Source organism: Bubalus bubalis, chromosome 2, assembly GCF_019923935.1.
Source record: "Bubalus bubalis isolate 160015118507 breed Murrah chromosome 2, NDDB_SH_1, whole genome shotgun sequence".
In the NCBI taxonomy this organism is placed as follows: Eukaryota; Metazoa; Chordata; class Mammalia; order Artiodactyla; family Bovidae; genus Bubalus; species Bubalus bubalis.
In genome coordinates, this window is record NC_059158.1 from 71,629,683 (window position 1) to 71,639,456 (window position 9,774).

Genomic DNA, 9,774 nt, shown 5'->3' on the forward strand with positions numbered 1-9,774 from the left:
TCTGAGCTCCCAATGTAGAAGGGCCTGGGTTCAACCCCTGGTCAGGAAACTAGATCCCACATGCTATAACTAAGACCTGTCACAGTCAAATAAATATTAAAAAAAAAAATACTAAAACAAATCAATATAATAATATTATAAGTTCTTTAGGAAAGTACCAATCCCTGGCTCAGATTAATATGGTTAATATGGTTAATTATATGGTTAATATGGCTTCTTAGAATTGATGCTAAACACATTTATTTTATAACATAATAGCAGACAATCCACATAAGGAAAAAATAACAGTTAAGTCTACTTCAAGCCACAATTAAAATGCCCACAAATATTTAATATGATTGGAGAAAAACTAATAAATAAAACTTTCACTTTGTTTCACATTCCATTTCTCATTCTATGACTAATAATTGCTTATTGGTTTAGGTAAAACTTATGGCTTTAGCCTTGAACTGGAATGTTGGGGTATCTAGAGTAATAAATGGGAAATTAAATATAAAATATTTTTTAAATTGATGTTTTAGTGCAGTTGTAAAGTATGTACACACACATACTCTCTCTTTCTCTCTCTCTCTCACACACATACCAAAAACAAACGTAACATAATGGGAGGAACTATTTACATTCATGGTCAGGATTCTTACATTCTACCCTAGAACTTGTTTGGTGACCACACATTAGGTTGGTAGCTGTACATCTGGTTCTGATAATCTGTCTAGAGTTGGTCTAACCCCAAAGTTCGATTGGGCACTTCCCAGAAAATGGGATATTCTGCAATTTTCCCTTGAGAAGGAGAGAAAAGAAGAATATGGATTGCAGGAATCTGCCACTTTGGAAATTAACTAGTCCAGGGTTCTCCAATGTAAATTCTATATGGTGCTAGTTCTTCTGGGTGGAGAAGGCAATGGCACCCCACTCCAGTACTCTTACCTGGAAAATCCCATGGATGGAGGAGCCTGGTGGGCTGCACTCCATGGGGTTGCTAAGAGTTGGACACGACTGAGCGACTTCACTTTCACACATTGGAGAAGGAAATGGCAACCTGGTGGGCTTCCGTCTATGGAGTTGCACAGAGTTGGACCTGACTGAAGCGACTTAGCAGCAGCATCAGCAGTTCTTCTGGGTACAGGGCACGTTTCTGTGGTTCTTCCATCATAAATTTGGAAAACATTTCCCATTATAACTCTGCCCCATTGAAGGCACGTTACCTATTAGCTTATAAAGGATCTGAAAATTCTTTATAATAGTATGTTTACCCACAGAATGGTTTTCCCCCTAAAACCTATTTATATCTCTTTGGGATGCATTGGCTTAAATTATAAGGTCCTACAGAGCAAGTGCTCAAGATATGAATAGCCAAGGCCAGTGTCCAAAGGACTATGATCATTGATCAGTCATTTTGTGAATGGTGGGCCAAAGCTGTCAGTCCAAAATTTAAATTACAGATGTCCTAAATGATAGTCATGGATGCATATTTTTAACATTTGAAGATGATACTAAAGTCTAAATCTATGTAATGAAAATTTTTTTCTTAGCTATAAGGTTAAGTTCAGCCAATAGGGCAGAACTGAGCCTTTTAGACAAACCTGAAAAGTTATTGCACACACAGATGCTCACATGTAAGCATATAAATGCAATGTTTTTGTACATGGAAGCCATAATCAAGATGGGTGACCAAGGTCTGTGAGACTGCTAATTTCCTGGGTGAAAGAAGAATTCAAGATAATATTGAAACATTCAACAAATGGTAGTGTAGAAGAAACAAGGAGTCTATTTCTTAGTTACAATGAAGGGAGAAGTGCAGGTTTAGAAAAATACTGTAAAAAGAAAAGAAAGGCATTTAACAGTATCTCAACACAGAATCATAATCCTTCCAAATGTACTCCTGTGTTTCTTGAGAGGATGATGTTTGCTGGAATAGAGTTATATATGGTGGGGGATGGAATTAACAGCTCTTTCTTTGATATTCAAGTTGAATTAACAACAGCATTATAAACAGAAGGGGGTTCAGAAAAAGTTTCATGTTTGTATGAAATGGACAGATTATCTCCTACCCTAAATCCCCTGAATAATCCTCATTATCCTCTTTCAGCTTTTTTATCCAGAAAAAGAAAAGAATCATCTTTGTGCATTTATCCATTTGTTTAGAAAGTGACCTTCTAGGACTGCATCTTTGGCATGTTGTGGGTGGGTATAAGCATCCTGGGGGTGTTCAGCAAATGATGATAAAGAAGTTTAGATGAAGAGCACAAAGTCAGACAGTTAATAAGGTCCAAATCAGGGTTCTTAATGCCCAAGTTTCTAGCAAAACCAACTCTCACATCACTTTTAAACTGTGTCTGGGTTTTAAAGCATATTGATTTTGTTTCCTTAAGGTAATTTACTCAAGTAGTTCTGTTAAGTGTTGATTTGCAATGCCACCAAATCTCATGCTGCATTATCGTAGAAATACCAAATATTTTGAAGACATGTACAGTCAAAGACATGTTTTGTTCTATCATCTTTCCCTTGGCTGGGGAAAAAGAGGACTTGCTATTGAATAGCAGGATTAGTGAATTGCAAAATGAATTACTCCTCATTCATGTGAAATCATGAACTTCTACTTACTGTTTTCATAGTCTGTCGTGCATAACATTTTTACCAAACCTAGCCTGAGGTTTATGCAAGTTATTAGTCATTATCACCTACAATACAGGCCTTCTCAAGTCAATGATATCAGCTCTCTTGTTGGATATATTCTTTAAATTTCCAATCAAAGTGTCTGTATAGTCTATAACTCACAAGGCGATTAGTTCACAGTCTTCCCAATATGTTTTAGAGTTGCCGCTTCCAAGAGCTTATATTGGTGGCACCGCTAACAACTGTTACTGTCGTTTTGTCACCAAGTCATGTCTGACTCTCTTGCAGCCCATGGACTGTAGCCCAGTGGGCTCCTCTGTCCATATGATTTCCCAGGCAAGAATACTGGAGTGGGTCGCCATTTCCTTCCCCAGGGGATCTTCCTGACCCAGGGATAGAACCTGAGTCTCCTGCATTGGCAAGGTGGGTTCTTTACCACTGAGCCACCAGAGAAGCCCATTAATAACTAATTTTTTCAAATTGACTGGTGCTACCACTCTTCTCTAATCTCTAAAGAAACCCGAAAGCTCTCCCTGACTTGTCTGCTGTCCTTCCGCTTCTATCCCACTATCACCACATTACACCAGAAGAAGAATTGCCTTTTCCTCACTATTCTTACTACCATAGCCTATGCCAGGCCACATCTCCTGACTCCTGACCAACCTAACTTCTCCAGGTTCCCACTTTTGAATTTTTCTTACATACATTTCTCCCAGAATAGTCTTAGTAAAGTACCATTTATATTACCCTGTAGTAAATCGACTACTCCAGACCATGGTAACCTCAAAGTACCCATAGTACTTACGTATAGCTCAATGCTTAATTAAGTATTCCCAGGTGATTTCATTTAAATTCATTTTATCTTCCTTGAGGAGAGTGTGTTTCATGTTTTTTTGTTTTTGTTTTGTTTTCATTCAGCTGCTGTAGCCCTAACATAAGACCTGTTCCAGATCAACCCTCATGGTCAAACTCTAGCCAATTATTAACAGTTTAAATGTACCATTGAATATTCTGTGCTATGCTAGGAAGAGGCTGGTTCCCATACCTTTCTGTAGTCATTCACTCATCAGATATTACCAAGCAATCTCTGTATACCAGTACAGTTCAGTCGCTCAGTCGTGTCCGACTCTTTGCAACCCCATGAATCACAGCACGCCAGGCCTCCCTGTCCATCACCAACTCCCGGAGTTCACTCAGACTCACGTCCATCGAGTCAGTGATGCCATCCAGCCATCTCATCCTCTGGCGTCCCCTTCTCCTCCTGCCCTCAATCCCTCCCAGCATCAGAGTCTTTTCCAATGAGTCAGCTCTTTGCATGAGGTGGCCAAAGTACTGGAGTTTCAGCTTCAGCATCATTCTCTCCAAAGAAATCCCAGGGCTGATCTCCGTCAGAATGGACTGGTTGGATCTCCTTGCAGTCCAAGGGACTCTCAAGAGTCTTCTCCAACACCACAGTTCAAAAGCATCAATTCTTCGGCGCTCAGCCTTCTTCACAGTCCATCTCTCACATCCATACATGACCACTGGAAAAACCATAGCCTTGACTAGATGGACCTTTGCTGGCAAAGTAATGTCTCTGCTTTTCAATATGCTATCTAGGTTGGACATAACTTTCCTTCCAAGGAGTAAGCGTCTTTTAATTTCATGGCTGCAGTCACCATCTGCAGTCACCAAAAAATAAAGTCTGACACTGTTTCCCCATCTATTTCCCATGAAGTGATGGGACCGGATGCCATGATCTTCATTTTCTGGATGTTGAGCTTTAAGCCAACTTTTTCACTCTCCACTTTCACTTTCATCAAGAGGCTTTTTAGTTCCTCTTCACTTTCTGCCATAAGGGTGGTGTCATCTGCATATCTGAGGTTGTTGATATTTCTCCCAGCAATCTTGATTCCAGCTTGTGCTTCTTCCAGTCCAGCGTTTCTCATGATGTACTCTGCATGTAAGTTAAATAAGCAGGGTGACAATATACCAAGTACCATGCAATTGCAAGAGATGTAATCTTTGCCTTGAAGGAACTTGTAGGAGATCAGTGTGCCGAGGACTTGGAATTTAAGTATGTGTGGGTGGGTGCTTTGGGGCAGCCAGAGGAAACAGAACCAAATTAGACTGGGAATAGTAAGGAGTGGAACATCATTGTCAAAATTGTGTTTCCCAGCTCATTAGTCCTGAAAAATTCTCCATGAAAAAACAAACAAGAAGCTATGGTCAAATAAATGTGAGAAACCCTGGCCACTGTCACTTCCTTTCCCAAAGAGTCAGTCACAAAGTCTATTAGCACACTAACTGTCTAAAGAAACCTGTGGGAAACCCCAGGCATGAAATACAGATTCCCCAGTTATTGAGAGAGAAGTGGTGATTGAAACCTTCTGAATGGGTAAGGTCACTGAGGGACTGAAGATGAACAGAGGACTGGGGCCAAGGATAAGGAGAATACCAACATTGAAGTGCAGTGTGGCCCACAGGGAAGTTAAGATGAACTGGCCAGGGATGTGGAGATATCCCAAAACAAAGTGGAAAACCAGGGCCAGAGGGAGAGGAGAGAATTTAAAGGAACAGTTGACCAGAAACATCAAAGCCCTACATGAAGACATTATAGTCTCCCCCGGATTTAGCAATCAAGTGTTTATTAGGGACCTTGGAAAGAATGTCCTCAAGGGAATGTTAGATGGAAGGGGATTGCAGTGGACTGGGGCTGTGCAGAAAGAGAGACAGTAAGTGTAGATTAGACTTCTGAGAAATTTGGCTGTAAAGGGTTGGGATTAATACAGGAAGAGAATAAGAATGTTGCTGCTGCTGCTAAGTCGCTTCAGTAGTGTCCGACTCTGTGCGACCCCAGAGATGGCAGCCCACCAGGCTCCCCTGTCCCTGGGATTCTCCAGGCAAGAGCACTGGAGTGGGTTGCCATTTCCTTCTCCAATGCATGAAAGTGAAAAGTGAAAGTGAAGTCACTCAGTCATGTCCGACTCTTAGCGACCCCATGGCCTGCAGCCCACCAGGCTCCTCCGTCCATGGGATTTTCCAGGCAAGAGTACTGGAGTGGGATGCCATTGCCTTCTCCTTAGAATGTTGAAGGAGGGTTATTTTACAATGAGGAAATTTGAACCCTTCTATATGCTAAGGGAAAAAATCCAAGTAGGAAAGGTTAAGATACAGGGGAATTGGAGTGAAAGGTGCTTGGTAAGGCTAGATAACTGAGAAATGGAGAAGGAGGCGAATCACAGGTGAGGCAGCATTCAGTTCAGTTCAGTCGCTCAGTCATGTCCAACTCTTTGCCACCCCATGAATCTCACCACGCCAGGCCTCCCTGTCCATCACCATCTCCTGAAGTTGACTCAAACTCACGTCCATCGAGTCGGTGATGCCATCCAGCCATCTCATCCTCTGTCGTTCCCTTTTCCGCCTGCCCCCAATCCCTCCCAGCATCAGAGTCTTTTCCAACGAATCAACTCTTTGCATGAGGTGGCCAAAGTACTGGAGTTTCAGCTTCAGCATCATTCCCTCCAAAGAAATCCCAGGGCTGATCTCCTTCAGAATGGACTGGTTGGATCTCCTTGCAGTCCATGGGACTCTCAAGAGTCTTCTCCAACACCACAGTTCAAAAGCATCAATTCTTCGGCGCTCAGCTTTATTCACAGTCCAACTCTTGCATCCATACATGACCACTGGAAAAACCATAGCCTTGACTAGATGGACCTTTGTTTGCAAAGTAATGTTTCTGCTTTTGAATATGCTGTCTAGGTTGGTCATAACTTTTCTTCCATGGAGTAAGCGTCTTTTAATTTCATGGCTGCAGTCACCATCTGCAGTGATTTTGGAGCCCAAAAAGATAAAGTCTGACACTGTTTCCACTGTTTCCCCATCTATTTCCCATGAAGTGATGGGACCAGATGCCATGATCTTCGTTTTCTGAATGTTGAGCTTTAGGCCAACTTTTTCACTCTCCACTTTCACTTTCATCAAGAGGCTTTTTAGTTCCTCTTCACTTTCTGCCATAAGGGTGGTGTCATCTGCATATCTGAGGTTACTGATATTTCTCCCGGCAGTCTTGATTCCAGCTTGTGCTTCTTCCAGCCCAGCGTTTCTCATGATGTACTCTGCATATAAGTTAAATAAGCAGGGTGACAATATACACCCTTGACATTCTCCTTGTCCTATTTGGAACCAGTCTGTTGTTCCATGTCCAGTTCTAACTGTTGCTTCCTGACCTGCATACAGGTTTCTCAAGAAGCAGGTCAGGTGGTCTGGTATTCCCATCTCTTTCAGAATTTTCCACAGTTTCTTGTGATCCACACAGTCAAAGGCTTTGGCATAGTCAAGAAAGCAGAAATAGATGTTTTTTTCCCTGGAACTCTCTTGCTTTTTCGATGAACCAGCAAATGTTGGCAATTTGATCTCTGGTTCCTCTGCCTTTTCTAAAACCAGCTTGAACGTCTGGAAGTTCACGGTCATGTATTGCTGAAGCCTGGCTTGGAGAATTTTGAGCATTACTTTACTAGCGTGTGAGATAAGTGCAATTGTTTGGTAGTTTGAGCATTCTTTGGCGTTGCCTTTCTTTGGGATTGGAATGAAAACTGACCTTTTCCAGTCCTGTGGCCACTGCTGAGTTTTCCAAATTTGCTGGCATATTGAGTGCAGCACTTTCACAGCATCATCTTTCAGGATTTGAAAGAGCTCAAATGGAATTCCATCACCTCCACTAGCTTTGTTCGTAGTGATGCTTTCTAAGACCCACTTGACTTCACATTCCAGGATGTCCTGCTCTAGGTCAGTGATCACACCATCGTGATTTTCTGGGTCATGAAGATCTCTTTTGTACAGTTCTTCTGTGTATTCTTGCCACCTCTTCTTAGTATCTTCTGCTTCTGTTAGGTCCACAACATTTCTGTCCTTTATTGAGCCCATCTTTGCATGAAATGTTCCCTTGGTATCTCTAATTTTCTTGAAGAGATCTCTAGTCTTTCCCATTCTATTGTTTTCCTCTATTTCTTTGTCTTGATCACTGAGGAAGGCTTTCTTATCTCTCCTTGCTATTCTTTGGAACTCTGCATTCAGATGCTTATATATTTGCTTTTCTCCTTTGCTTTTCACTTCTCTTCTTTTCACAGCTATTTGTGAGACCTCCCCAGACAGCCATTTTGCTTTTTTGCATTTCTTTTCCATGAGGACGGTCTTGATCCCTGTCTCCTGTACAGTGTCACGAACCTCATTCCATAGTTCATCAGGCACTCTATCTATCAGATCTAGGCCCTTAAATCTATTTCTCACTTCCACTGTATAATCATAAGGGATTTGATTTAGGTCATACCTGAATGGTCTAGTGGTTTTTCTTACTTTCTTCCATTTCAGTCTGAATTTGACAATAAGGAACTCATGATCTGAGCCACAGTCAGCTCCCAGTCTTGTTTTTGCTGACTGTATAGAGCTTCTCCACCTTTGGCTGCAAAGAATATAATCAGTCTGATTTCGGTGTTGACCATCTGGTGATGTCCATGTGTAGAGTCAGCATTAGCCACTACAGAAAAGAGCTGCCTTTTCTGTTGGGCAAAAAAGACAGGCTGAAAGAGAAAGTTATTAATAACATTAATATTCTTTGAGTACCTACTCTGTGTCAGGTGTAAGTCGCTTACATAAATTGCATCATTTAATTCTTGCAATAACCCTTCAACATAAGCACTAGTGTTATCCCAACTTTGCAGATGAAGAAACTGCAATGTGGGAAGAGAGTAGTATCTTATCAAGTAGTGGAGTCAGGATGCAAAATCAGCTTAAAAAAAAAAAGGGAGTCTCTTGCCTAATGAGAACTTTCTAGGAAGGAAATTCTCCCTTAAATGTTCTCAACTTTTCAGAATTAAGTAGAAGACGTGGCTATTTCCTAAGAGTGAGCCAGAGTAGTGGCAAGGTAAGGGAGATGAGGAATGGGACACCCATTGAAATAGCTGTGGAGAAGAATGGGAAAGAGAGCCAATTAGGGACATGTCAGAGAGTGACGGTAAAGCTGAGGTGCATGCCATATTAGACTTCAGTTCCTGTGGTTTTTGACACCCCACTCCCACCTGCTATGCCATGGAGGTGGTTTCTCTCCTATTGATATGAGCCAAAGGCTGACAGGGTACAGAAGGATTTGCTCTGATGGAGGAAACTCGAGATATCTGAGGGCATTGGGAAAATTTAAACTAGATCTTGCTGTAGAAAACTGAGCAAATTTCAAGCCTAGTCCATCAAGAAATGAATTGACATAGCACAAAAAGAAGAGCAAGCTTGGGGAAAAACTGTACATTCAGTTTTCAGATGTGTTGATTTTGAGATGCCTGGAGTTTCACCTGGAGAAGGCAATGGCACCCCACTCCAGTACTCTTGCCTGGAAAATCCCATGGACAGAGGACCCTTGTAGGCTGCAATCCATGGGGTCACTAAGAGTCGGACACGACTGAGCGACTTCACTTTCACTTTTCACTTTCATGCATTGGAGAAGGAAATGGCAACCCACTCCAGTATTCTTGCCTGGAGAACCCCAGGGACGGAGGAGCCTGGTGGGCTGCCGTCTATGGGGTTGCACAGAGTCAAACACAACTGAAGCGACTTAGCAGCAGTAGCAGCAGCAGAGTTTCACCACATGGAAATATCTGGACTTGGGTGTTATCACCTAAAGGTAACAATTCAAGATTTCACACAGCAAGTTGCTGGCTCACAGAGACAGTGGAAAAGTATCACAAAGACATCCCAATTTCATCATAAAAAAGAACAGAAAGATAATTGCTATTGCTTAGTCACTTCAGTCGTGTCTGACTCTATGTGACCCCATAGACGGCAGCCCACCAGGCTTCCCCGTCCCTGGGATTCTCCAGGCAAGAACACCGGAGTGGGTTGCCATCTCCTTCTCCAATGCATGAAAGTGAAAAGTGAAAGTGAAGTCTCTCAGTCGTGTCCGACTCTCAGCGACCCTATGGACTGCAGCCTTCCAGGCTCCTCCATCCATGGGATTTTCCAGGCAAAAGTACTGGAGTGGGGTGCCATTGCCTTCTCCGCAGAAAGATAATATGACCTCCTAATTATGATCAGAGTAATAGAACGATACTGCCAAGCACCAGAGCAGAGTTCTCTGGCAGTGAGACCAAGATAGAAGAGGAAATAAAAAACTTTGGTTACTTGTAGGAC